The sequence below is a fragment of the Rhinoderma darwinii genome, chromosome 3 (genome assembly GCF_050947455.1).
Source record: "Rhinoderma darwinii isolate aRhiDar2 chromosome 3, aRhiDar2.hap1, whole genome shotgun sequence".
NCBI classification, from domain to species: Eukaryota; Metazoa; Chordata; class Amphibia; order Anura; family Rhinodermatidae; genus Rhinoderma; species Rhinoderma darwinii.
The window spans coordinates 354,977,093-355,001,914 of NC_134689.1; positions in this window are offsets into that span (position 1 = coordinate 354,977,093).

A 24,822-nucleotide genomic window follows, 5' to 3' on the forward strand; every position below is an offset into this window, starting at 1 on the left:
ATTATATGTACACATCCCTCCAGCCTGGTGGCATTTATTACAAATTATTATAAAGTAAGTAGAGAGAAAAATTCAGACACATATATATTGTATTCCTTGCTATTGAAAACTGTTTATATCTTTGGCATTGAGGGTGTCTTATGATACAAAATGTTACACAGGAGTTGATACATATTTCACATTAATGACAAAATGTTGCACTTGTGATAGGTTTACATACTCTTTTTATAAAGAATTTTATTAACAATATCAATTGGCAAACATAATACAATGGTTATTGTAACCAAACAATTACGCCAGTTTTGTGACGTAATTCCATTTAAAGGACTGGCATTCGGCTCAACGCCATATTTGCCAAGCCCGGAACCCTTTTTTTATTTCCACACCTATAGTTGCATGCAGTACAACTTATTACCAAGAAAATACTACCACTTTATCTGCTCATCAAATCAGACCAGTAGCTGCACCAAATGAATCAATATGGTATGTGCATGCATGAAAAATGAATAAGCAAAAAAAAAAAAAAAATGCTTTTTTGGTTGGGGCTACATGGCAACATCTTGCCAAAAGATAGTATTTTCATGGGTGACTCTTTGACTATTGCAAATATCAAGATTTAATTAACACGCCCCCCCCCCCCAAGTGACTGCAAAAATAAAAGGACAAAGAAAACCTGAAGATATGTATTTATCACCATTTTTTTTTTTTTTCTGCTTGCAGTCCACCAACAGAGCAGAAACATTTAGGGTATGTTCACACGGCCTATTTTCGCCCATTTTTCGGGCCGTGAACGCCTGAAAAACGTCCCAAAAATCTGAAGCAGAACGCCTCCAAACATCTGCCCATTGATTTCAATGGAAAAAACGGTGTTCTGTTCCGACGGGCCGTTTCTTACGCGCCCGTTTTTCAAAACGGTCGCGTAAAAAAACGGCCGCAAAAAAGAAGTGCAGGTCACTTCTTGGGACGTTTTTGGAGCCATTTTTCATTAACTCTATAGAAAACAGCTCCAAAAACGCAGCGAAAATTGCTTAAAAAACCTCTGAAAATCAGGAGCTGTTTTCCCTTGAAAACAGCTCCATATTTTCAGACGTTTTTGAGTTTGCGTGTGAACATACCCTAAGTCAGGAACCTGAGGAAAACCGAAACATAGAAGACACTTGCAGATTCTGGTATTTAACCCTTAGGGCTTGTACAACACGTAACGGATTTGCTGCAAAAAATTTCTGCAGCATTTCCGCTAAAAGTAGCAGACGTTCCACTGGGGAAAAAAATTCACCATTTCCTGCATTTTTTTACTGCAGAAAATGGTGCAGATTTTGCTCCATTTTTTTCAAGTCTGTGAGATGGTGATACCTCCTCTGAAAGACGCAGCAAATCAGTCCACTTTCCGCAGCAGCAATTGAAAGGCTTCGGAACAAAAAAAAAAAACACAGGTGAATTTCGGGACGGAAATTTTACGCAGCGGGTGGATGAGATTTGTTAAATCTCACCCACTGTGCTGCTACTGTATTCCGCTGTGTATTTTCTGTCCGCAATTCCGGACGTAAAATACGCAGCAATTCCTTGACGTGTGGACAAGCCCTTACACTCTTAGAAAATGTACGTATCTTTAATGTGCTCATTATATTTAATTACACACGGTAAATTCCTTCAATTTATGTAGAAGCTGCTAAAACCCTAAGTCAGATCTGCTACTTCAGGTTCAGCTACAAAAGCTCTGACCTGACCTATTCCCCTGAACAGATAAAAGCTTTGTAGGTGGGTTATAAATTTCCTTAATCCCGCTGACAGAAAATGCTAAATATGTGCCTGTGCCATCCTCGCATTCATGCCCTCATAGCCCTTATAGCTTTGTGTAGAGAATCATTGTTGCTAAGCCTGTGATCACCTGACCCTTTGAAAACAAATTTAGAAAAAATAAAAGGAGAAAATAATAAAATAAAAAAGCTAAATAAAATCTGCAGCCATCGCCTTTATCAAAACAAATAGCTAATGGCTTTGTACCTTTCATGAGTTTATGGCGTGAGATAAAGGTTGCGCTGCCTTTTTACACTTCCCAAGATTTCCCTGTAAATTTAAAACATGCTTCAGGCTGTTATTTTGTTGAATAAATGTTGTCATTTGCTTGTCATCTTCACAGCTTTTGCCGAAGATTAGTGTACGTTTTTATTGCTCTGAAGGAACGTGCTGTTCTGCGCGCACGTGTAAGTTATTTTTTGCCCCCTTCGTTTTTCTGTATGTCCATAAGAAGCTTGTAATCGAGCGGATTAAAAACATAATTGGAAACTAGGTAGAGATAAGGAAGAGATGAACTATATGGCTGTGCCGTGCCAAATCTACACCACAGCACACAAAACATAGACTTCCAGCATAAATCCATCCCCGGTTAATGATCGCTGAGAGGACTGGAAGGTACATCTTCAGGCGGGAATTGATTTCAAACAGAAAAACCACACAAGTCCTGATATTAATCATGAAGCAGCAAGTGCTTTTATGCTGTGGAAAGACTTGCCGATTGAAAGTGGTCTAAAACTTTATACGATGGCGGATCCGTCAGTGTCTGCTGAGCTGCATAGACTCATATTAATACAGCGCCTTATGTTAAAGATATACTGCATAAGCTGATGTGGGTTATTATAGAGGGGTGGGGAGGATATTTTGTATAATTATGAAATAAAATAAAAACCTAAATGCACATACAAAATATGTATAAAATATAATTACACACATTTTTGCAAGACTAAGTAGTACATGTCAATATATGAAAATTGTTAATATATCTAGGGGAAAGTGGCATCTTCCTCACCTTCCAGCAGCCATTTTCTCTGCCTGCAGGCTATATCTAATTGTTCAAAAAACTCCTCAGTCACCAAAGAATCTGCCTACTGCCTACTGTAAGGCCGGTTCCAACGTAGCGTAACACTATGAAATATCCGCAACGGAATTCTGTTAGGAAATTCCACAGCATTTACAGTAGCAGCGAAGTGGATGAGATATGGAAAATCTCATGTCCAGGCTGCGGAAAAAAAACGCAGCGCAAACGTTAATAAATTGACATGCGGTGCGGAATTTAAATCCGCAGCATGTCAATTTATGCTGTGTTTTAGCTGATATTCGGTTACGGGTTTCCCCATTGAATTAGGTAAGTTTAAATGTTTTTTACTGCTGCTTTCCGGAGCAGAAAATCTGTCCAACAAAACGCACCACAGCGGAATACAGTTGCCACAAAGTGGGTGTGATTTAACAAATGTCATCAATGTGCTGCAGAAAAATTCAGTCTAGAAATTCAGCTGCGGTGCATAATTTTAGTTCCGCAGCAATAGTGGACTGATTTCATGCCTTTTTCTGATGTACTTTTCTACGAAAACGCTGCAGGATTTCTTGCAGGGGTGGAAATGACATCACAGGAAGAAACAATATCACCATCACACAAACTTTGGAAGAAAAAACGCAACAAAAAAATGCAACAAAAATCTGCACTATTTTCCGCAGTAAAAAACGCATGAAATTAGCGGATTGTTTGCTAGTTGACGTATAAATGCTGCAGAAATTTTCTGCAGCAAATTTGTTACGTGCGGACAAGCCCTAAAGCAGTAAATAGGAGACAGGGAGGAGGGGGATGCAGCTGCAGCTTATCACTCGGCTGAAGCATTAAAGTATGTCACAGTAAATATGGGAACATGGGGGTATTAATTAACCCCTTAAGGACGCAGCCTAGTTTGGGCCTTAAGCCTCAGAGCCCATTTTCAAATCTGACATATTTCAATTAATGTGGTAATAACGTCGGAATGCTTAAACCCATCCAAGCGATTCTGAGATTGTTTTCTCGTGACACTTTGGGCACATGTTCGTAGTAAAATTTGGTCGATATATTCAGTGTTTATTGGTGAAAAATTGCAAAATGTAGAGAAAATTTCGAAAAAATAGAATATTTCAGAATTTAAATGCATCTGCTTGTAAAACAGATGGTTATACCACCCAAAATAGTTACTAGTTCACATTTCCCATATGTCTACTTTAGATTGCCATCGTTTTTTGAACATTCTTTTATTTTTCTTGGACGTTACAAGGCTTAGAACATAAACAGCAATTTCTCTTTTTTTTAAGAAAATTTCAAAAGCCTTTTTTTTAAGGTACCTGTTCAGTTCTGAAGTGGCTTTTAGGGGCCTATGTATTAGAAACCCCAAAACACCCAATTTTAAAAACTAGACCCCTCAAAGTATTCAAAACAGCATTTAGAAAGTTTTTTAACCCTCCAGTCATTTCACAGGAATTAAAGCAAAGTGGAGGTGAAATTTGCAAATTTCATTTTTCTTGCTGAATTTCAATTTTATTCAATTTTTTTTCTGTAACACAGAAGGTTTTACCAGGGAAACACTACTAAATATGTATTGTCCAGATTCTGCAGTTTTTAGAAATGTCCCACATGTGGCTCTAGTGCGCTCGTGGACTAAAACACAAGTCCTAGAAGCAAAGAAGCACCTAGTGCATTTTGAGGTCTCTTTTTTATTAGAATATATTTTAGGCAGCATGCCAGGTTTGAAGAGGTCTTGAGGTGCCAAAACAGTAGGAATCCCCCAAAAGTGACCCCATTTTGGAAACGACACCCCTCAAGGAATTCATTTATGGTTGTTGTTATCATTTTGACCACACAGTTTTTTCACAGCACCTATTTTAATTGGGCTGTGAAATTAAAAAAATTTTTTCCAATAAGATGTAATTTGTGATCAAAATTTCCCATTTTCACAGGGAACAAAATACCCCTTTTTGTTGCCCAATTTGTCCTGAGTGCGGAAATACCCCATTTGTGGTGATAAACTGCCGTTTGGGCCCATGGGAGGGCTCAGAAGGAGAGGAGCGCTATGTGTTTGTTGGAGTCCAGATTTTGCTGGATTGGTTTTCGGGTGCCATGTCGCATTTGCAGAGCCCCAGAGGTATCAAAGCAATGGAAACCCACCAGAATTGACCCCATTTTGGAAACTACACCCTTCAAACAATTCATTTATGGGTAATGTGACTATTTAGACCGCAAAGTTTCTTCACAGAACTTATTTGAATTGGGCTGGGAATTTAAAAAAAAATAACTTTTTCGAATAATATGTAGTTTTAGCTCAAAATTTATTATTTTTGCAAAAAATAAAATACTCAATTTTGTTGCCCAATTTGTCCTGAGTGCGGCAATACCCCATTTGTGGTGGTAAACTGCCGTTTGGGCCCATGGGAGGGCTCAGAAAGAAAGGAGCGCTATTTGTTCTTTGGAGTCCAGATTTTGCTGGATTGGCTTTCTGGTGCAATGTCGCATTTGCAGAGCCCCAGAGGTATCAAAGCAATGGAAACCCACCAGAAGTGACCCAATTTTGAAAACTAAACCCCTCATGGAATTCATTTATGGTTGTTGTTATCATTTTGACCACACAGTTTTTTCACAACACCTATTTGAATTGGTCTGGGAAATTAAAAAAATGACATTTTTTCCAATAAGTTGTCATTTTTGATCAAAATGTCTTATTTTCACAGGGAACAAAATACCCCATTTTGTTGCCCAATTTGTCCTTAGTGCGGCAATACCCCATTTGTGGTGATAAACTGCCGTTTGGGCCCATGGGAGGGCTCAGAAGGAAAGGAGCGCCATGTGTTTGTTGGAGTCCAGATTTTGCTGGATTGTTTTTCAGGTGCCATGTCGCATTTGCAAAGCCCCAGAGGTATCAAAGCAATGGAAACCCACCAGAAGTGACCCCATTTTGGATACTACACCCCTCAAGGAATTCATTTATGGGTGTTGTGACCATTTTGACCCCACAGTTTTTTCACAGAACTTATTTGAATTGGGCTGGGAATTAAAACAAAATTATTTTTTTCCAATAATATGTAGTTTTGGCTGAAAATTTCTTATTTTCACAATAAATAAAATACCCCATTTTGTTGCCCAATTTGTCCTGAGTGCGTCAGTACCCCATTTGTGGTGATAAACTGCTTTTTGGGCCCATGGGAGGGCTCAGAAGGAAAGGACCACCATTTGGCCTACTGGGGATTTTTTTGGTGCAAAGTCATGTATGCAGAAGCCCCTGAGGTACCAGTACAGTTGAAACCCCCAAGAAGTGACCCCGTTTTAAAAACTACACCCTTGAGGCATTCATCTAGAGGTGTAGTGAGCATTTTGACGGGAGACATACACCCCATAAACTGTAATGTGTGTTCTCACGGGTACGTCAATACCCTCAATGTGGCTGTTATCAGCTGCCTGGGCACGCAGCAGGGCTCAGAAGGGAAAGCCTGATGCACTGTCGCACAGCTTATATATCTCCACACCATACCTTGCCCTCTTACCCAGCAGGTACTCGCGGAATTGAAGCCTCCCTTTAAAATCTACCAAGGACTCATCAATAGAAATACAATTCCAGGGGGTGTATGCTTGGGAAAACCGGGCACTGAAATTTCTAATAGGGGTCTCCATTTATACAAACGGTCAAAACTGGGGTCATCTCGGGGTGGGCACTGCTCATTATCAGTATAATGTAAGAAGCGAAGTATTGCCTAATTTATTTATTTTTTTAGGTTCCAGTTCAGTTCTGAAGTTGCTTTGAGGGGCCTATATATTAGAAACCCCTATGAAACACCCCATTTTAGAAAGTAGACCCCTAAAAGTATTCACAACAGTATTTAGAAAGTTTATGAACCCTTTAGGTGTTTCACAGGAATTTATAAGTAGAGGTGAAATTTACATTTTTTTTTGTCAAAAAATCCTTTTTATACCATACTTTTTTATAACACAAATGGTTTTACCAGAGAAACGCAACTTTATATTTATTGCCCAGATTCTCCAGTTTTGAGAAATATCCCACATTGGCCCTAGTGCGGTAATGGACTGAAGCGCCGGCCTCCGAAGCAAAGTAGCTCCTAGTGGATTTTTCCTTTTTATTAGGCACCATGTCCGGTTTGAAGAGGTCTTGTGGTGCCAAAACAGTGGAAACTCCCCAAAAGTGACCCCATTTTGGAAACTAGACCCCTTGAGGAATTTATTGCAGTTTTCATGGGGTGCATGCGACTTTTTGATCAGTTTTTATTCTATTTTTAAGTGGCGCAGTGACTAAAAAACAGCAATTCTACTATTGTTTTTTTATTCTATTTTTTACAGCGTTCACCGTGCGCTATAAATGACATATTCACTTTATTCTGCGGGGCGATATGATTACAGCGATACCATATGTTTAGAGTTTTTTTTATGTCTTATGGCGTTTGCACAATAAAATACGTTTTGTAAAAAATCATTTACTTTTTGTGTTACCTTATTCTAAAAGCCGTAACTTTTTTTATTTTTCCATCAATAAAGCCGTGCGAGGACTTATTTTTTGTGTAACGAACTGTAGTTTCCATCAGTACCATTTTTAGGTACATGCGACTTTTTGATCTCTTTTTATTCCATTTTTTGGGAGGTGAAGTGACCAAAGAATTGTGATTCTGGTACGGTTTATTATTTTTATTAATAATAAATAACTGATGAGGGAAAAGGGGGGATTTTTACTTTTATTACTTTTAAATCTTTTATTTTCTTATTTTTACACATATTTTTGTTAACTTTTTTTTTACTTTATTACTTTGTCCCATTAGGGGACTTGAGGGCAGGAGGGCCTGATCGCTATTCTAATACACTGCACTACATGCGTAGTGCAGTGTATTAGAGCTGTCAACTACTCACTGACAGCAAGCATAGTGGGTCCTGACTTCGTCAGGACCCACTAGGCTTCCGTCGATGGCATAGCCGGATGCCATTGTTTGGTGTCTGGTTGCCATAGTCACCATTGCTAGCCGCTATCGTATAGCAGGCTGGCGATTGTAGCTTAACCCCTAAAAAGCCGTGATCGCTATTGAACATGGCTTTTCAAGGGTTAATCAGCGGGGACACAGCGATCGTTCCCCGCTGTAGGAGCTGTGACAGCTGCTGTACGAGACAGCAGCTGTCACAGCTCCTGTATGTGTCGGGAGGACGGCCGAAATGGCCGTTACTCCCGAGACGTACTATTAGGTCATGGAGTGCGAACGCTATGGTTACCATGACCTAATAGTATGTCCAGGTGCGGGAAGGGGATAAGAACTGTAGGCTGATACTGATTAAATACTCTATGCCTGTATCAATTGAGCACTGTACAGGAGAATATACAGATCGGTTGATTCCTCGTACATTTGCGAATTGGATTCAGGCCTTCGCTATTTTGGCTAGCGTAGTGGGTGAAAGGCGCCGCAGAATTGATCGGCACTATTTTGTTATATGGATTCGGTGGGGGAGGCGTACGGGGTCTATGGGGGTAACGCGTGGTTGAGGTATGACAAACAATTTCATTAGAGGAAGGCGGTGCGTCCTTCTTTGAGATGGGATCACAAGGACATTAGTCTTTGGATGCGATTAATATCGGCTCGTGATGCAGCCGGCGGTCAGGGGTCAGCAACGGGACGGTCGGCTTCTTCCGGAAAGGGATGTTGCTGGCAGTTCAATGAGGACCATTGTAAATTCGGCTCTGATTGCAGGTACAAGCACGAGTGCTCCGGTTGCAGAGGTGCCCACAGTTTGTCCAGATGCTTCAGGAAGCATAAGCGCAAACAGGGAGATGCTAAGCAGAAGAGGGGCGACGCCGGTGAGGGTGGAAAGGGTGCTTCCGTTTTTAAAGGTGTACCCAAATAGGAAGATTGCGGATTTATTGTTTTGGGGTTTTTCTGAAGGTTTTCGGATTCCATGTACTTCTGCAGTTCGGGAGGAGGTGTCCCACAATTTGTTGTCTGCTTTGGCGCGGCCCAGTTTAGTTACAGATAAGTTGATGAAGCAGGTGGCTTTGGGCCGCATGGCTGGCCCGTTTTTCTCTTGCCCTGTTCCTGGTTTGCGGGTTTCTCCTTTGGGTTTTGTTTAAAAAAAGGAGGTTAACAAATTCCGCCTTATTCATCACCTGTCTTATCCTGAGGGGGAGTCGGTGAACGATGGCATTGATCCTGCCCTTTGCGCGGTTAGTTATACTTCTTTTGATGCTGTGGTCACTTGGGTTCGCAGGTACTGGAAGGGCTCACTTTTGCCGAAAAACCGATAATGAAGCCGCGTTTAGTTTGTTGCCGATACATCCGGAGAGTTTTTGTTTGTTGGGTTGTTGTTGGCAGGGTGGTTATTTCATCGATTGCTGCCTCCCGATGGGCTGCTCCATTTCCTGCGCTTATTTTGAAATGTTTAGCACGTTTTTGGAATGGATGGTTCGTCGGGAGGCGCAGGTGCCGTCGGCTTTGCACTATCTCAACGATTTATTGTTTATCGGTCCTCCATCCACATATATGTATGTGTAGGATTGCTACATACTATGGAAAGGGTGGCAATTGACTTTGGTGTACCGCTGGCGCCCGAGAAAACTGAGGGACCAACGAGGGTCATCAAGTTTCTTGGGATAGTTATTGGTTAAGACAAAATGGAGTGTCGTTTGCCTGAAGATAAATTGCTGAAATTGAGAGATTTGATGGCGCGTGCGTTGCGTATGAAAAAGATTCAGTTATGGGACTTGCAATCATTTTTGGGTCATTTGAATGTTGCATGTCGGATTATGCCAATGGGGCGGGTTTTTTGTAGGCAGTTGTCTAGTGCCACCGCGGGGGTTCATTCTCCCCATCATTTCGTCAGGTTGCCCTGTGAGTTGAAAGCGGATTTGTTGGTGTGGGGGGAGATTTTGCAGAGCTATAACGGTCGGTCTATTCTCATGTATAGGCCGATGTCTAGTGTTGATTTGGAGCTCTTTACGGATGCGTCAAGGGGCTTGTGGTTTTGGGGCATATTTTCAGGGTAAGTGGTGCGCGGGTGCTTGGCCTACTGCATGGTGAGAGTGTGGCTTTGTCCGTAATTTGGCTTTGCTGTTCCCAATTGTGGTGGCTGCAGAAATCTGGAGTGATTGTCTGAGAGACAGGAGAGTGCGTTTCGCATGCGATAATTTGGGAGTGGTTCAGGCCATCAATGCGCAGACGGCGAATTCCCTTCCAGTTGTGCGGTTATTGAGCCATTTGGTTTTGAGGGGGCTGGTGTTGAATTCGCATTTTGTCACAGTGCATGTTCCAGGGGTGCAAAATTCTGTGGCTGATTCCCTTTCTCATCAACAGTGAGACAGGTTTCGTGTTCTGGCGCCAGGGGCGGAGACTCATGGCATTGCTTGCCCCGAGCATCTTTGGAAGGTGGTATGAAAGTGTCGCTGTCGTTGATTAGACGTTCAGTTAGTGAGGCTACGTGGAAGGGGTACAGTGTGATTTGGCGGTCTTGGGATGCCTTATGGCGCAGGTGGGTATTGCTGCTACTGATCGGTTGGCATGCTTGTTGTACTTTATAGGTACTTCCTACAGTGAGGGGGTGTCTGTTTCAGGGGTGTCTAGACGATTGTCAGCCTTAGCTTTTTGGTTTAGACTCAGAGGGGAGTGGGACGTGACTAAGTCATTTTTGGTAAGTCAAGCGATGAAGGGTTTTCAAAGGGGTTCCGTTTCTAGGGATCATAGGAAGCCAGTATCCTTTGATCTTTTGGAATCTCTTTGTGGACATTTGCAGGCTGTTTGTGAGTCAGGGTTTGAAGTTTGCTTGTTTACACTAGCTTTTTCTTTGGCTTTCTTTGGGGCGTTCCGGATATCGGAGTTGGTGGTGGCAAGCCAGCGGGTATCTGGAGGTTTATTGTTTGCAGATGTTGAATTGGAAGGGTCCTCCATGTCATGCTTGCTTCTCAGATCAAAGACAGACCAAGCGGGGAAAGGTTTTTGGTGCACCTGCATGCGTTACCAGGGTCTGAGGTGTGCCCGGTTCGATGTTTTTAGGATTTTGTGTTAGTTAGGCCTGAGGGGCCAGTATCTTTGTTGGTTCATGCAGATGGATTGTCATTGTCAAAATATCAATTTGAGCATGTTTTTTCGGAAATGTATCCTGTTGTCGGGGCGGGTGGGATCGGAATATAGCTCTCATTCGTTTAGAATTGGAGCAGCTACTGAAGCGGCTAGGTGGGGTTTATCCCCGGCAATGGTCAAAAAGATAGGTAGGTGGGAGTCAGACAGATATAGGATTTATGTGCGGCCTCATTTGCTTTAGGGCGGTTGGGGTGATTTATGTTGTAAGTGTGTTTTGATTTACGTTATCTACTTTTGTTATGTATTTCGTTTTAGGTGCAGGCCCCTGTTTGGTGTGGATAATGGGGCACTCATACGTGCACTGGGGAGGTGTTCGGGCTGATGTTCATCCAGCTGGACATCAGTTAGGCTTGGCTCTGTCCGAGGTTCAGGTCAGATGGTTGGGTTTGAGGGGCATGCTTTGGTGCAGGCTGTTACCGGAGCTTCAGTTTTACTCAGGTTTGGATAGGGCACCTGATATTTTGGTCATTCACCTGGGTGGAAATGATTTAGGAATAAGGTCGTCCAGGGACCTTATGAGAGATGTTAAGTTGGACCTTTTGCACTTGTGGTCCTCATTCCCGGGTCTGATCATCATATGGTTGGACATGGTTGCTCGCAGGGTTTGGCGGCAAACACGTTCTGTGCAGAGTCTGAATCGAACTAGGGCGAAGGTGAATAAAGTTGTGGGTAAATTTGTGGCTCGTAATGGTGGTGTGGTGGTGCGCCATAGGGAGTTGGAGGGGGCCGAGGTTGGTTTTCTTCGATCTGACGGGGTGCATTTAAATGAGGTGGGATCGGACATGTGGATTCTGGGCATTCGAGACGGTTTGGAAAAAGCTCAGCGGTTGTGGAGGGACGTTCATGTGTGAGGTGTCACACATGAATGTCGTGGCGGTAGGAGGAGGGGTCTTTGAAGGCACATAATGGGAAGAAGGAGAACAACATATAAGATTGTCAGAAAATAACTCGGGCATTTAACCCTGGGTGGTATTGTAGGGGCTGAGGAGTGGTTACCCAGCTTGTTTTCACACATTCCTGATGGGCAGGGTCCCCAGGAAGGGTAGGTCTTGGAGATGGTTGGTGCCCTTGGGTCAGGTGCAGTACGTCTGTAGGGCAATAAGTTCCAGACCTGACAAGGAAAGGATGGAGCTAAAAATATAATGCCTGAAGTGCCTTCAAGGATCCTTTAACGGGAATGTTTGCAGAATAGAGCAGGATGTTACTTTATGGAGTGTTTATTATATTATGTATTATGCTATTTGATTGCATTTGAGTATTTTTGAGTATTTAATAAATGGCTGCTGTGGCCTCTACATCAATTTCAAGTTGTGGTCCCTTATTGGGTTACTGGTGGTGGGAGGTCATAGATAGCAAAGGCATCAAACATACCTTAAGTCATGCTTTATGGCCAGTGAGCTTCTAGCTACACCTTTGTAAATTTGTATAAAAATGCTATATGTGTATACTGAATGTATCCTTCACTTTGTTGCACTAACTATAAACTGTTCAAAATGACTTTCTTGTGTATTCTGCGTAATTGCCTCTCTCTCTTTTTAATCACACTAACATCACACCAGGAAGAGTCCCGTCCCCCCACACTCAAACACTCACACATTCAGGACGAATGGACACAGAAAAAGAGTGGAAAAAGACTCAAAATATGCATGCACCTTTCAGACTACACTACAACAAAAAAGAAAATATAGGAGGATTCCTCCAGCTCACCAGTATGTATGTCCAGATTTGGACTGCGCACGGATCCACGTTTGTGGCACACGGTACAAACACAGCAGAAATGGAAGAATTTAATCCAGCGGTGTTTCGTTAAAAGGAAGTAATATTCCAACTTTATTTCAGACAAGAGCAAAATCCACTAGAAGTAAGGGTGGTTGGCTCAGCTGTAAGCCTACGCATTTCCGATAGATCACCTGTCCTTAGTCATGGCACAATGTAAATGCTGCAAACAGTGGGACGGCAATGTATCTGCCATATCACTGTTTATGAGTTATCTCAACTCAAATGACTGTAATCTCAGATTTACCCATTTTTTTCATCATGACACCATTTGTTTCCTAGGTCTGGAAATTTCTTCCAGCACAGGAGAAACCATTTCTACAAAGACCTAGAGGAAGAAAATTACAGGAAACACTATTTTACATGCCGACAGTGGCCATCCCCGACACACTGTCACTTCTATTGCTGTAGGGGAAATGATGAGGGCCAAAAGAAATTGTAGAAGTGAGGAGAGTTTTCTTGAGGAACAGTCACTGAGTTGCCAAAGACTTAATAATAGAGGTTACAAGAATTGGACCCTGGATAGGGCCAAGTCCATATCCAACTCCAGATCTAGAGGCCAACTACTCTTCCACAAGAAAAAACACAAGGTCCAACAGTCTGATCAACCTACCTTTCTGTTGCAATACAGTAATCAATTTTTTGATATTAAAAATATTATCAATATATCTATTTCAATTATTTTGGAAGATGAAAAATTGGATGATCTCTTGCGACATGGGTACAGAATTGTTTCCAGAAGGGGATCTACACTTGGCAATATATTGTCACCATCCATGTTTTCATCTGACAAAGCTAAAATCACATGGTTACACCATAGGGGTTTCTTTAGGTGTGGATCAAATTCATGTACGGTGTGCACATTTACTCGCCCCGTAAAAAGTTTCCAGGATTCTAGCAAAAATAATACCTTTATGGTTAAGACATATATAAATTGCAACACTGAGTGTCACGGACACTGGGTTTGTGGACCAACTAGGCCGCTCTGCCGTAGCGGGGAGGCAGCTGACCAGGTCACAGTCTATGTGAAAGTAGATAGCAGACAGTAATGCTTAGGTACCTGAAATAGTCTAGACGGTGACTGTGGCCTCAGCACGGATGGAGACAGGTGCGGAAAGTGGCGCCAGACGTGGCGAGCAGTATCCTATGAGCAGATGGCACTTGACGTGGCAGATGGCACTTGACGTAGCAGATGACACTTGACGTGGCAGATGGCACTTGACGTGGCAGATGGCACTGACGTGGCAGATGACACTTGACGTGGCAGATGGCACTTGACGTGGCAGATGGCACTTGACGTGGCAGATGACACTTGAACACGGGTAGGTACAGGAACAATGCGGAATACAGGAACGGTAACAGGGCACGGGTAACAGCAGGAGCGGGAGACACTAAGGGACCATTTGCGAGACAGACAGGGAAAGACTAACAACGCTTAGGCAAGGATCAGAAGGGCTGGGGCATTCTTATAGAGCAGGGAATCACGTGGGTTAATAATTATTGATTTCATGTGCGCGCGCTGGCCCTTTAAGAGCAGGCGCGAGCGTGCGCGCGCACCCTACGGGACCCGGCCAGACGGAGCGGAAGTGAGTGCTGGCATCTCCTAGGAGGGAGACGGAGGCCAGCGCTCACAGATCCATGGCTGCGGGCGTCGGGAGGTGAGTGAACCCGACGGCCCGCGGCCATGGGCGCTAAGGTATGCCCCCTCTTACACCCTCTCTTCTTGGGGCCAGAGTGAGAGAGGAACTTTTTAATAAGAGCAGGAGCACTGAGGTTCTCTTCTGGCTCCCAGGACCTATCCTCAGGACCAAACCCTCTCCAGTCCACCAGATAGAAAGTCCTTCCTCCTACCCTCTTGCAGTCCAGGATCTCCTTTACCTCGAATACATCAGAAGGGCCGCTGGAAGCAACTGTGGAACTAGAGGTCTTGCTGTAGCGGTTCAGGACCACTGGTTTCAGGAGGGACACATGGAAGGAGTTAGGGATTCTGAGGGTAGGGGGCAGCCGCAGCTTATAGGAAACAGGGTTAATTTGTTGCAGGATCTCGAAGGGACCAAGGAACCTGGGAGCAAACTTGTATGAAGGCACCCTCAAGCGAATGTTTCGAGAGGACAGCCAAACTTTAGTCCCAGGAAGATACTGAGGCGGCTCTCTTCTTTTGGTATCTGCCTTACGCTTCATGCGTTCGACCGCCTGCAAAATAGAGGACCGGGTCTGTTGCCAGATTTGCAGGAAGTCCCCATATGCAGAGTCAGCAGCGGGTACCTGAGATGAAGTCGACACTGGAAGAGGGACTCTGGGATGTTGACTGTACACGATGTGAAACGGAGTGTTGATGGTGGACTCACTTGTGTGGTTGTTATATGAAAACTCCGCCCATGGAAGAAGCTGTACCCAGTTATCGTGCTGTGAAGAGATGAAGTGGCGGAGGTAATTTTCCATGATCTGGTTGATCCTCTCAACTTGCCCATTGGACTGGGGGTGATAGGCAGAGGAAAAGTCCAAACTCACATCCAGGAGTTTACAGAGGGCTCTCCAGAACTTGGAGGTAAACTGAACCCCCCGGTCGGACACAATGTGAAGAGGCAAGCCATGCAAGCGGAAGATGTGCTGAATGAAGAAGCTTGCCAGTCGAGGAGCAGAGGGTAGGCCGGTTAGCGGGATAAAATGTGCCATCTTAGAGAACCGGTCCACCACCACCCAGATGGTGTTGCATCCTGCTGAGAGAGGAAGGTCCGTGACGAAGTCCATAGCGATGTGCTGTCAGGGGGCACTGGGTACAGGCAGGGGTTGAAGCAGGCCGGCAGGCTTGCTGTGAGCCACCTTGTTAGAGGCACACACCGTGCAAGCAGAGACAAAGTCCAGAACATCTTTAGGTAGCGTGGGCCACCAGAAGTAACGAGCGACCAGGTCTTGGGTTTTACGGACACCAGCGTGCCCAGCCAGTTTAGAACTGTGTCCCCAGCGGAGAATTCTTTTCCTGTCAGCCAACCGAACAAAAGTTCTCCCTGGAGGAATATTTCTAAGCAGCAGAGGATTGGCGGTGACAACGCAGGATGGGTCTATGATCGTCTGAAGGGACTCCACCGTGTCTTCCATTTCGAATGATCTGGACAGGGCATCGACCCTCACGTTCTTGTCCGCGGGACGGTAGTGGAGCAGAAATTGGAAACGGGTGAAGAACAGTGACCACCTGGCTTGACGAGGATTCAGTCTTTGAGCGGACTGAAGGTAAGTGAGATTCTTGTGGTCGGTGAAGATCAGGATGGGGTGAGCAGCGCCCTCCAGAAGATGTCTCCACTCCTCCAGGGCCAATTTGATAGCCAGTAGCTCCCGATCTCCAATGGAGTAATTGCGCTCAGCAGAGGAAAACAGTCTTGAGTAGTAGCCACACACTACTGCCTTTCCTTTGGAGCTCCTCTGGAACAGAAGTGCGCCTACACCAACAGAGGAAGCGTCCACCTCCAGTGAGAACTGCCGAGATATGTCAGGGTGATGGAGGATCGAAGCTGAAGTGAAGGCTTTCTTGAGGCTAATGAATGCGGACTCTGCCTCCGGAGTCCACACCTTGGCGTTCACACCCTTCTTGGTAAGGGTAGAGATGGGGGCCGTCAGAGAAGAAAAGTTCGGAATAAACTGCCGGTAGAAATTGGCGAAACCCAGGAACCGCTGTATGGCCCTTAGGCCTTGAGGACGTGGCCATTCCAGGACAGACTTTAGCTTCTCAGGGTCCATGTTAAGGCCTTGATCCAAGATGACATAGCTCAAGAAGGGCAGAGACCTCTTTTCAAATGTGCATTTCTCTAACTTGGCATACAAGTGATTCTCTCTTAGTCGCAGAAGAACTTGACGAACGTGTCTCCGATGGGTCATCAGATCTGGGGAGAAGATTAGAATATCATCGAGATAAACTACAACACACGTATAGAGGAGATCTCGGAAGATGTCATTAACGAACTCCTGAAATACTGCGGGAGCGTTACACAGTCCGAAGGGCATCACTCGGTATTCGTAGTGCCCATCGCGGGTGTTAAATGCCGTCTTCCATTCGTCACCCCGGCGAATCCGGATTAGATTATAGGCCCCTCGCAGATCTAGCTTGGAAAATTTTTTGGCTCCTCGTATGTGATCAAACAGCTCGGAAATGAGTGGCAACGGGTATTTGTTCTTGACCGTGATCTGATTGAGACCACGGTAGTCAATGCAGGGTCGGAGAGATCCGTCTTTCTTTTTAACGAAGAAGAATCCTGCCCCGGCCAGGGAGGAAGATTTTCGAATAAAACCCCTCTCCAAGTTCTCCTTGATATAGGCTGACATTGATAACGTCTCTGGCAAGGAGAGAGGATATACTCGTCCACGGGGAAGAGAAGCATTGGGCACCAGTTCAATGGGACAGTCATAACTCCGATGTGGAGGCAACGTCTCAGCCTCTCGTTTGCAGAAGACATCCGCAAAACTGGCATACTGAGAAGGTAGATCGGAGAGTGACTGAGGCAGAGGGGGCACAACAGGACGGACTTGTGACAGGCAATGGCTATGGCATCTGGAACCCCATTGAAGAACTTCTCCAGAACTCCAGTCGAGTGTCGGGGCGTGTAGACGGAGCCATGGCAGACCCAGCAGGATAGGATTGATAGCCTTGGGTAGTACTAGGAAGGAGATCTGTTCTGAGTGAAGAGCTCCGACCCGTAATGTCACCGGCTCAGTGATGAGCATGATTGGATCAGGCAGTGGTAGACCATTCACAGAGGCAACTGCCAGGGGTCTCTCCAGACGGACTGTGGGTAGTTGAAACCGATCCACTAGATCTTGGTGGATAAAATTAGCAGCCGCTCCAGAGTCAAGATAGGCGGAGGAAGGATGTGATGCCTGTCCGGTGACGATGGCCACAGGTATCGATAATTTGGAAGAGGTTTTAACGTTTTGAGACGTTCCTCCTAGAGTTGCCTCTCCAACCAACCCTAGGTACTGGAGTTTCCCGGTTTCTGTGGGCATTGACGCACAAAATAACCCTTGAGGCCGCAATACATGCAAAGTCCAGAGGAGCGTCTGCGCTGCTTCTACTGTTCAGATAACCGGACTCTGTCTACCTGCATGGGTTCCTCAGGTAGCGCACTAGGAGTGAACAATTGTGGTCTCTGGGCAGGGGGTGCTGGTCTGTGGGCCCGGCTCTCCTGACGAACCTCTTGAGAGCGCTCCCGGATTCTCATATCAACCCGGGTGGCTAACAGGATGAGGGCATCCAAGGTAGAAGGAAGGTCGCGGGCTGCCAGTTCGTCCTTGATGTGAGAGGACAGTCCCTGCCAGAAGGTCACCACCAGTGCCTCATTGTTCCATGCCAGCCCGGCTGCTAGGGTACGGAAGGAGATCGCATACTCCCCTACTGTGGAGCCTTCTTGCTTGAGGGTCAACAGAGTGGCTGTGGCAGAGGATGTTCGACCCGGCTCCTCGAACACGGCACGAAAGGACTGCAGGAACAAGGCTAGGTCCGCGGATACAGCTCCTTGTTGCTCCAAGATTGGGTTTGCCCATGCGAGGGCCTTGCCAGCGAGGAGGGAGATGATGAACGCTACTTTAGCCTCCTCGGAGGGGAAGAGATGAGGCCGTAGCCTAAAATGCACCGTGCATTGATCAAAAAATCCTCTGCATGCTCTGGGATCACCGTCATAGCGAGGAGGAAGAGGCAGAGGAACTGAGGATCCGGAACAAATAGGGGGAGCAACAGGCAGTGGCACGGCAACAGCTTCTGGAGGAAGAACCGGGGGTGGAACAGCGAGTAGATCCAGGCGGACCAGAATAGAATTCACCGCCTCAAGGAGTTGATCCTGTCGAGTGCGTAGGTCATGCATCTCTGTCTGAATCTTCTGTACTGGGGTCTTGGGCTGGCCAGCGGGTTCCATGGCCTGAGCGTACTGTCACGGACACTGGGTTTGTGGACCCACTAGGCCGCTCCACCGTAGCGGGGAGGCAGCTGACCAGGTCACAGTCTATGTGAAAGTAGATAGCAGACAGTAATGCTTAGGTACCTGAAATAGTCCGGACGGTGACTGTGGCCTCAGCACGGATGGAGACAGGTGCGCAAAGTGGCGCCAGACGTGGCGAGCAGTATCCGATGTGCAGATGGCACTTGACGTGGCAGATGGCACTTGACGTGGCAGATGACACTTGACGTGGCAGATGGCACAGACGTGGCAGATGACACTTGACGTGGCAGATGACACTTGACGTGGCAGATGGCACTTGATGTGGCAGATGGCACTTGACGTGGCAGATGACACTTGAACACGGGTAGGCACAGGAACAATGCGGAATACAGGAACGGTAACAGGGCACGGGTAACAGCAGGAACGGGAGACACTAAGGGACCATTTGCGAGACAGACAGGGAAAGACTAACAACGCTCAGGCAAGGATCAGAAGGGCTGGGGCATTCTTATAGAGCAGGGAATCACGTGGGTTAATAATCATTGATTTCATGTGCGCGCGCTGGCCCTTTAAGAGCGGGCGCGAGCGTGCGCGCGCACCCTATGGGACCCGGCCGGACGGAGCGGAAGTGAGCGCTGGCGTCTCCTAGGAGGGAGACGGAGGCCAGCGCTCACAGATCCATGGCTGCGGGCGTCGGGAGGTGAGTGAACCCGACGGCCCGCGGCTATGGGCGCTACACTGAGCATGTGGTTTACATTATTGAATGTGTGGAGTGCTGCCTCGTGTATATTGGTTGAATGACCAGAAAACTTAAAACTAGAATACTGGAACATCTTGGCTACTTTAGAAACCCTATGATTCTTAATATTTTGAATGCAGAGAAACACTTTATCACGCAACACAATAGATCGATTAGGTCACTTAATATAAATGCTACTGATCATGTCAAATGTCCACCAAGAGGTGATAATCGCAAACCTATTCTTCTTGACAGAGAAGCTTTCTGGATTTACCATTTAAAAACTAGATTTCCTATGGGTCTAAATATGAAAAAGGAACTTATGTTTCACTATTAATTTACACATTGCATTTATGCAGCATGTTTCTATCTAGTGTATCGATCAAAACTATTATCCTCATCATATTCATAGTTGTAGACGTGTCGCTTCCCATGGTAACATCTTGCACATATAGGATCATTAGGATTTTGTATCTATTATGTTCTATTTCGGTTGTGGCAGATTGGGTTCGTTTTTGCTAAATATCAGATTATATACCACCATTATTGTGTTAAAATTATATTGAAGGATCTATAATATTAGATTTAGGTCCAGCAGTGTTAATATATATATATATATATATATATATATATATATATATATATATATATTGGGTTGTCTAGGGCTAACAATAATTTCTCCTAATCAAAGTGCAGCTTTTTTCCTCCCTGTACGATATAATTCTTGAAGATATTGACATTGCAGTAACTATTTGTCTCTTTGTATTTACATTTAAAGATTTTTTATTCATATCTCTGCGGATTGCACAGATTATTGTTTTAACAGTAATTCTTATCATAAACATCTACATGCATATATATCACGTCTAACATCTATTCTAGAAAATTTAAATTAATTCTCCCATACAAATAAATTATAATCATAGGTTCACAATATTGAATTTCACTACAAAGGGTTAATTTTTAACTTTGCTGAATGTGGGTTGCATTATCCCTATGCACCGTCGGGTTCCTGTTGAGTTTAAGTTGGGAGCTGGTTTTGGCACAGGTGTGTGCTAATTTCTTGAAGATCTGGTGTAGAGACTGGACACAGAAACATATGGGGAAAGTTTTACAGGTGAACTGACTGGATATAGATGCAGGTTGCTTTGTTTCCAGCATTTACATTGTGCCATGACTAAGGACAGGTGATCACTCGGAAACGCGTAGGCTTACTTCTGAGACAACCACCCTTAGGGTATGTGCACATGACAATGACAATTATGGCTGAAATTACGGAGCTGTTTTCAGAAGAAAACAGCTCCTGCATTTCAGATGTAATTGCTCGTATGCGCGTTTTGTGAGGCGTCAATTACGGCCGTAATTTGGAGCTGTTCTTCATTGAAGTCAATGAAAAATGGTTCAAATTACGTCCCAAGAAGTGTCCTGCACTTCTTTGACGACGCTGTTATTTTACGCGCCGTCTTTTGACAGCGACACGTAAAATTACAGGTTGTCGACGTATTTGAGCCGTGTTTTCAGGCGTAATTCGAGGCGTAAAACGCCTCGTTTACCCCTGAAAATAGGTCGTGTGAACCCAGCCTTACTTCTAGTGGATTTTACTCTTGTCTGAAATAAAGTTGGAATATTACTACAACAAATACTCATCTACAGTTTTTTTTGTTGCCAAATTTGGAAAGTGATAAGAAAGGTGCTCATGGTCTTGTTGCGCCCCTCTTCCTTGGATCCGCCGCTTTGTGGTTCCCTTTGGGTTGTCCCAAAAGGGCTGCAGCGCTCCTTAGACTATGAGTCTGACACTCCCACTGTTTTCGGATTGGCCAGAACTGCTCACGTTTTTTATTAAGAGGCAGTGTTTTTTAACAAAATTTGGTGCAAATCATGGCAATTATCTACTTAACTAAAAATGGCGTAAGATACAATATGCCACTCTTAGCCCTTTAGCCCACTTTATTCTTGAAGGGGTTGTCATGAAGACAACCTCTTATTAAGTTGAATCTTCAGGGATCCCCGGCGATCAGCTATTATCACATGTGTAAGTTGCAGCTGTTTCAGGGACATATATAGTAGTAATATACAGTATGGGCAAGTCATATCCATTAGGCTGCATTGACACGAGCGTGTGCGTTTTGCGCGCGCAAAAAACGCGGCGTTTTGAACGCGCAAAAGGTACTTAACAGCTCCGTGTGTCAGCCCCGTATGATGCGTGGCTACATGCTTTTCGCTCGCATCATTATGACACTGTTTGTATGTTTGTAAACAGAAAAGCACGTGGTGCTTTTCTCTTTTCATTCATACTTTTTACTGCTGTTGCGTGAATCACGCGCGTACCACGGAAGTGCTTTCGTGTGTTGCGCGTGATTTTCACGCACCCTTTGACTTCAATGCGCGAATATCGGACATGTCGTGAGTTTTACGTAGCGGACACACGCTGCGTGAAACTCACGGACAGTCTGCACTGCCCCATAGACTAACATAGGTCGGTGCGAGGCGCGTGAAAACCACGCGCGATGCACGGACGTATATCACATTCGTCTAAATAAGCCCTTAGAACGAGAGCTGCTCTTTTGTGAGCACCTGTCTGCTCTGGCTCATTAGTAGAATCCCAAGCAGGGAACCCTCATCTATGATGTCTAGATCCACTCATAGGGTTTATAGCAAGGAGTTGTCTTCAAAGACAACCCCTTTAAGGCTTCGTTCAATTTTGCATTGGATACTCCGTTAGGGGCCTTCGTCTAAAGATCCGGCAGGGTTTACAGGACACAATAGCGCAGCATGCGCAATCAGCGCTATCGTGTCTGGTAAAATCACGGACACTCAGAAACCTATTAAAGTCAATGCGTTACATCGTTCGCCGGCGGTGTCCGTTGTGCAAGTGATTTTGCCCACTACTCTGTAAGGCAGCATGTAAATATGTTTGGACCGAGCAACACACAGCAGGAAGTTGGGGATAACACTGCGTGACTTCTTATGTAGGAGGTACAGTTACATAGTATGGGTTGGAAACAGATACATATCCATCAAGTTCGACCAGGAGAAGGTAGAGGAAATAGGGGGGGGGGGTGAAAATATTAAAACAATGTTTTCCCCTATTGAGCCACAATTGATCAACATTCAAAGTATTCTATTCTTTTTTTATTTTTGAGAAATCATGTAGTCCTTTCTTAGGCTGAATGCACACGATGCATATTACGTGCAGTTTTACCACGCGTGCGGCAAATCAGCAGCGTAATACAGTAGCAGAAAAGTAAATGAGATTTCAAGAAATCTCATGTACACGCTGCGTTTTTTTTCTGCATGTAAATTGACCTCCGGTGCGTATTCTAAAATCTGCAGCATCTCAATTTATCTTGTGTTTCCGCTTTCAAATTGTATCTGACTAGTTCAAAAGAAAAACACATGAAAACCCACAGCATGAAAACGCACATTTGTACGCTTCAAAATGTAAAAAACGCACCTAAAATAGAAAAATGCAGGATTAGGTGCGGTTTTTACCTGCAAATTTCCTGCAGTTTTGATGCGTATTATCCTCAGCAAATTCCGCAACGTGTGCATGAAGCCTTACAGTCGTCTTTAGAAAAGCTGGCTGCATATTAATAACAAGAGGAATAGACGTGTATTGTGCTTATCGGAATTTTTTTGCATATTTTTTTTAGCAACTGTTCATTTCAGTGACTGCTATTTCCGTTATCATGCATCTTCAGCTCGGAAAATACCTTCATGGAAGCTTATCCTTGAGGTAAACAACAGAAGAAAAAGCAAAATTCAACTGCTGCACTTCATTTTTTCTCCAGGAACAGATGCCAGGGGTAAGTAACAGCCCCTATTGGCAGATAATCTGACGCTTCTTGCCAGCTGTAAGCTGATGCCTAGTTTGTCTGTATGGTAAGTAATAGACAATCCCTTATCATATTTCTTGCTTACCCTGTAGGGTTCCTGTTGCTGGCATATCTGGAGGATAAAACAGATGTGCCTTTATTCGAGTTTTTTGACGTGGAAACCACGTCGGAAAACGCGCCAAAACATGGCCAAAAATGCCTCCCATTGATTTCAATGGGAGACGGAGGCGTTTTTTTTCCCGCGAGCGGAAAAACCGGCTCGCGGGCAGAAGAAGGGACATGCCCTATCTTCGGAGTTTACGCTTCTGACCTCCCATTGACATCTATGGGAGGCAGAACGCCTCCAAACATCTGCCCATTGATTTCAATTGGAAAAACTGAGTTTAGGTTCAGACAAGCAGTTTCTTTACGCGGCCGTTTGAAAAAACGGCGCACAAAAATACCGCCCTGTAAAAAGAAGTCCATGTCACTTCTAGAGCTATTTTGGAGCCAGTTTTCATTGTGTCAATATAAAAACAGCTCCAAAAATGGCTCCAAAACACAGCATCAAAAAATCTTGAAAACAGCTCTGTATTTTACAGCCGTTTTTACATTAGTGTGTGAACATACCCTTAGGTTTTATTCACACCAACGTCTTATACGTCCGTGAAAATCACGCGCGTCGCACGGACCTATGTTAGTGAATGGGGCCGTTCAGACGGTCAGTGAATTTCACGCAGCGTATTTGCGCTGCGTGAAACTCACGACATGTCCTATACTTGCCCATGTTTCGCGCAGCACGCACCCATTGAAGTCAAGCACTTCCGGGTGCCATGCGTGATGCGCGCTACAGTAGTAAAATAATTGAATGAATGAGTGCTTTTCTGTTTGTAAACATAAAAACAGAGTGTCATAATGATGCCCGGCTGCGTGAAAATCACGCAGCCACGCACCATATGCTGATGCCACACGGACCTTTTGCGTGTGCAAAACGCAGCGTTTTTTGCACGCGCAAAATGCACACATTCGTGTGAATAAGGCCTTAGAGAGCCAAACAAAACCATAGTCACCATGCCTGACCTTACACTTAACCCCTTAGTGACCACCAATACAATACGCCTTTTCACGTTGGTCACTACGGGGCCTTAGGCTAGGCTGACGCCTTTTCACGTTAGCCTAGTCTAAGTCCTGCACGGGTCTCCCGTGCAGGCAGGAGCCGGGGCTCTGCTGTCTGATGACAGCTGAGCTCCTGCTCCAACGCCCGCGATCGAAGTTTACTTCGATCGCGCCCGTTTAACCTGTTAAATGCCGCCATCAATAGCGACCGCAGCATTTAACTTTGTTTACAAAGGGAGTGCGCTCCCTCTGTCACCCATCGGCGGCCCGCAAATGCAATCACAGGTCTGCGATGGGGTGTCATGGCAGCCGGGGGCTTGATGAAAGCCCCCAGGTCTGGCCTGGACATATGCCTGTTAGGACGCGCCGGAGGCACGTCCTAACAGGTTGCCTGTCAGATTTACACTGACAGGCAATAATGCTCTGGTATACGAAGTATACCAAAGCATTATAGCAGCGATCTGAAGATCGCACAGTAAAGTCCACTAGTGGGACTAATGAAATAAATAATAAATGTGAAATAAAGATTAATAATAAAAATTACAGTAAA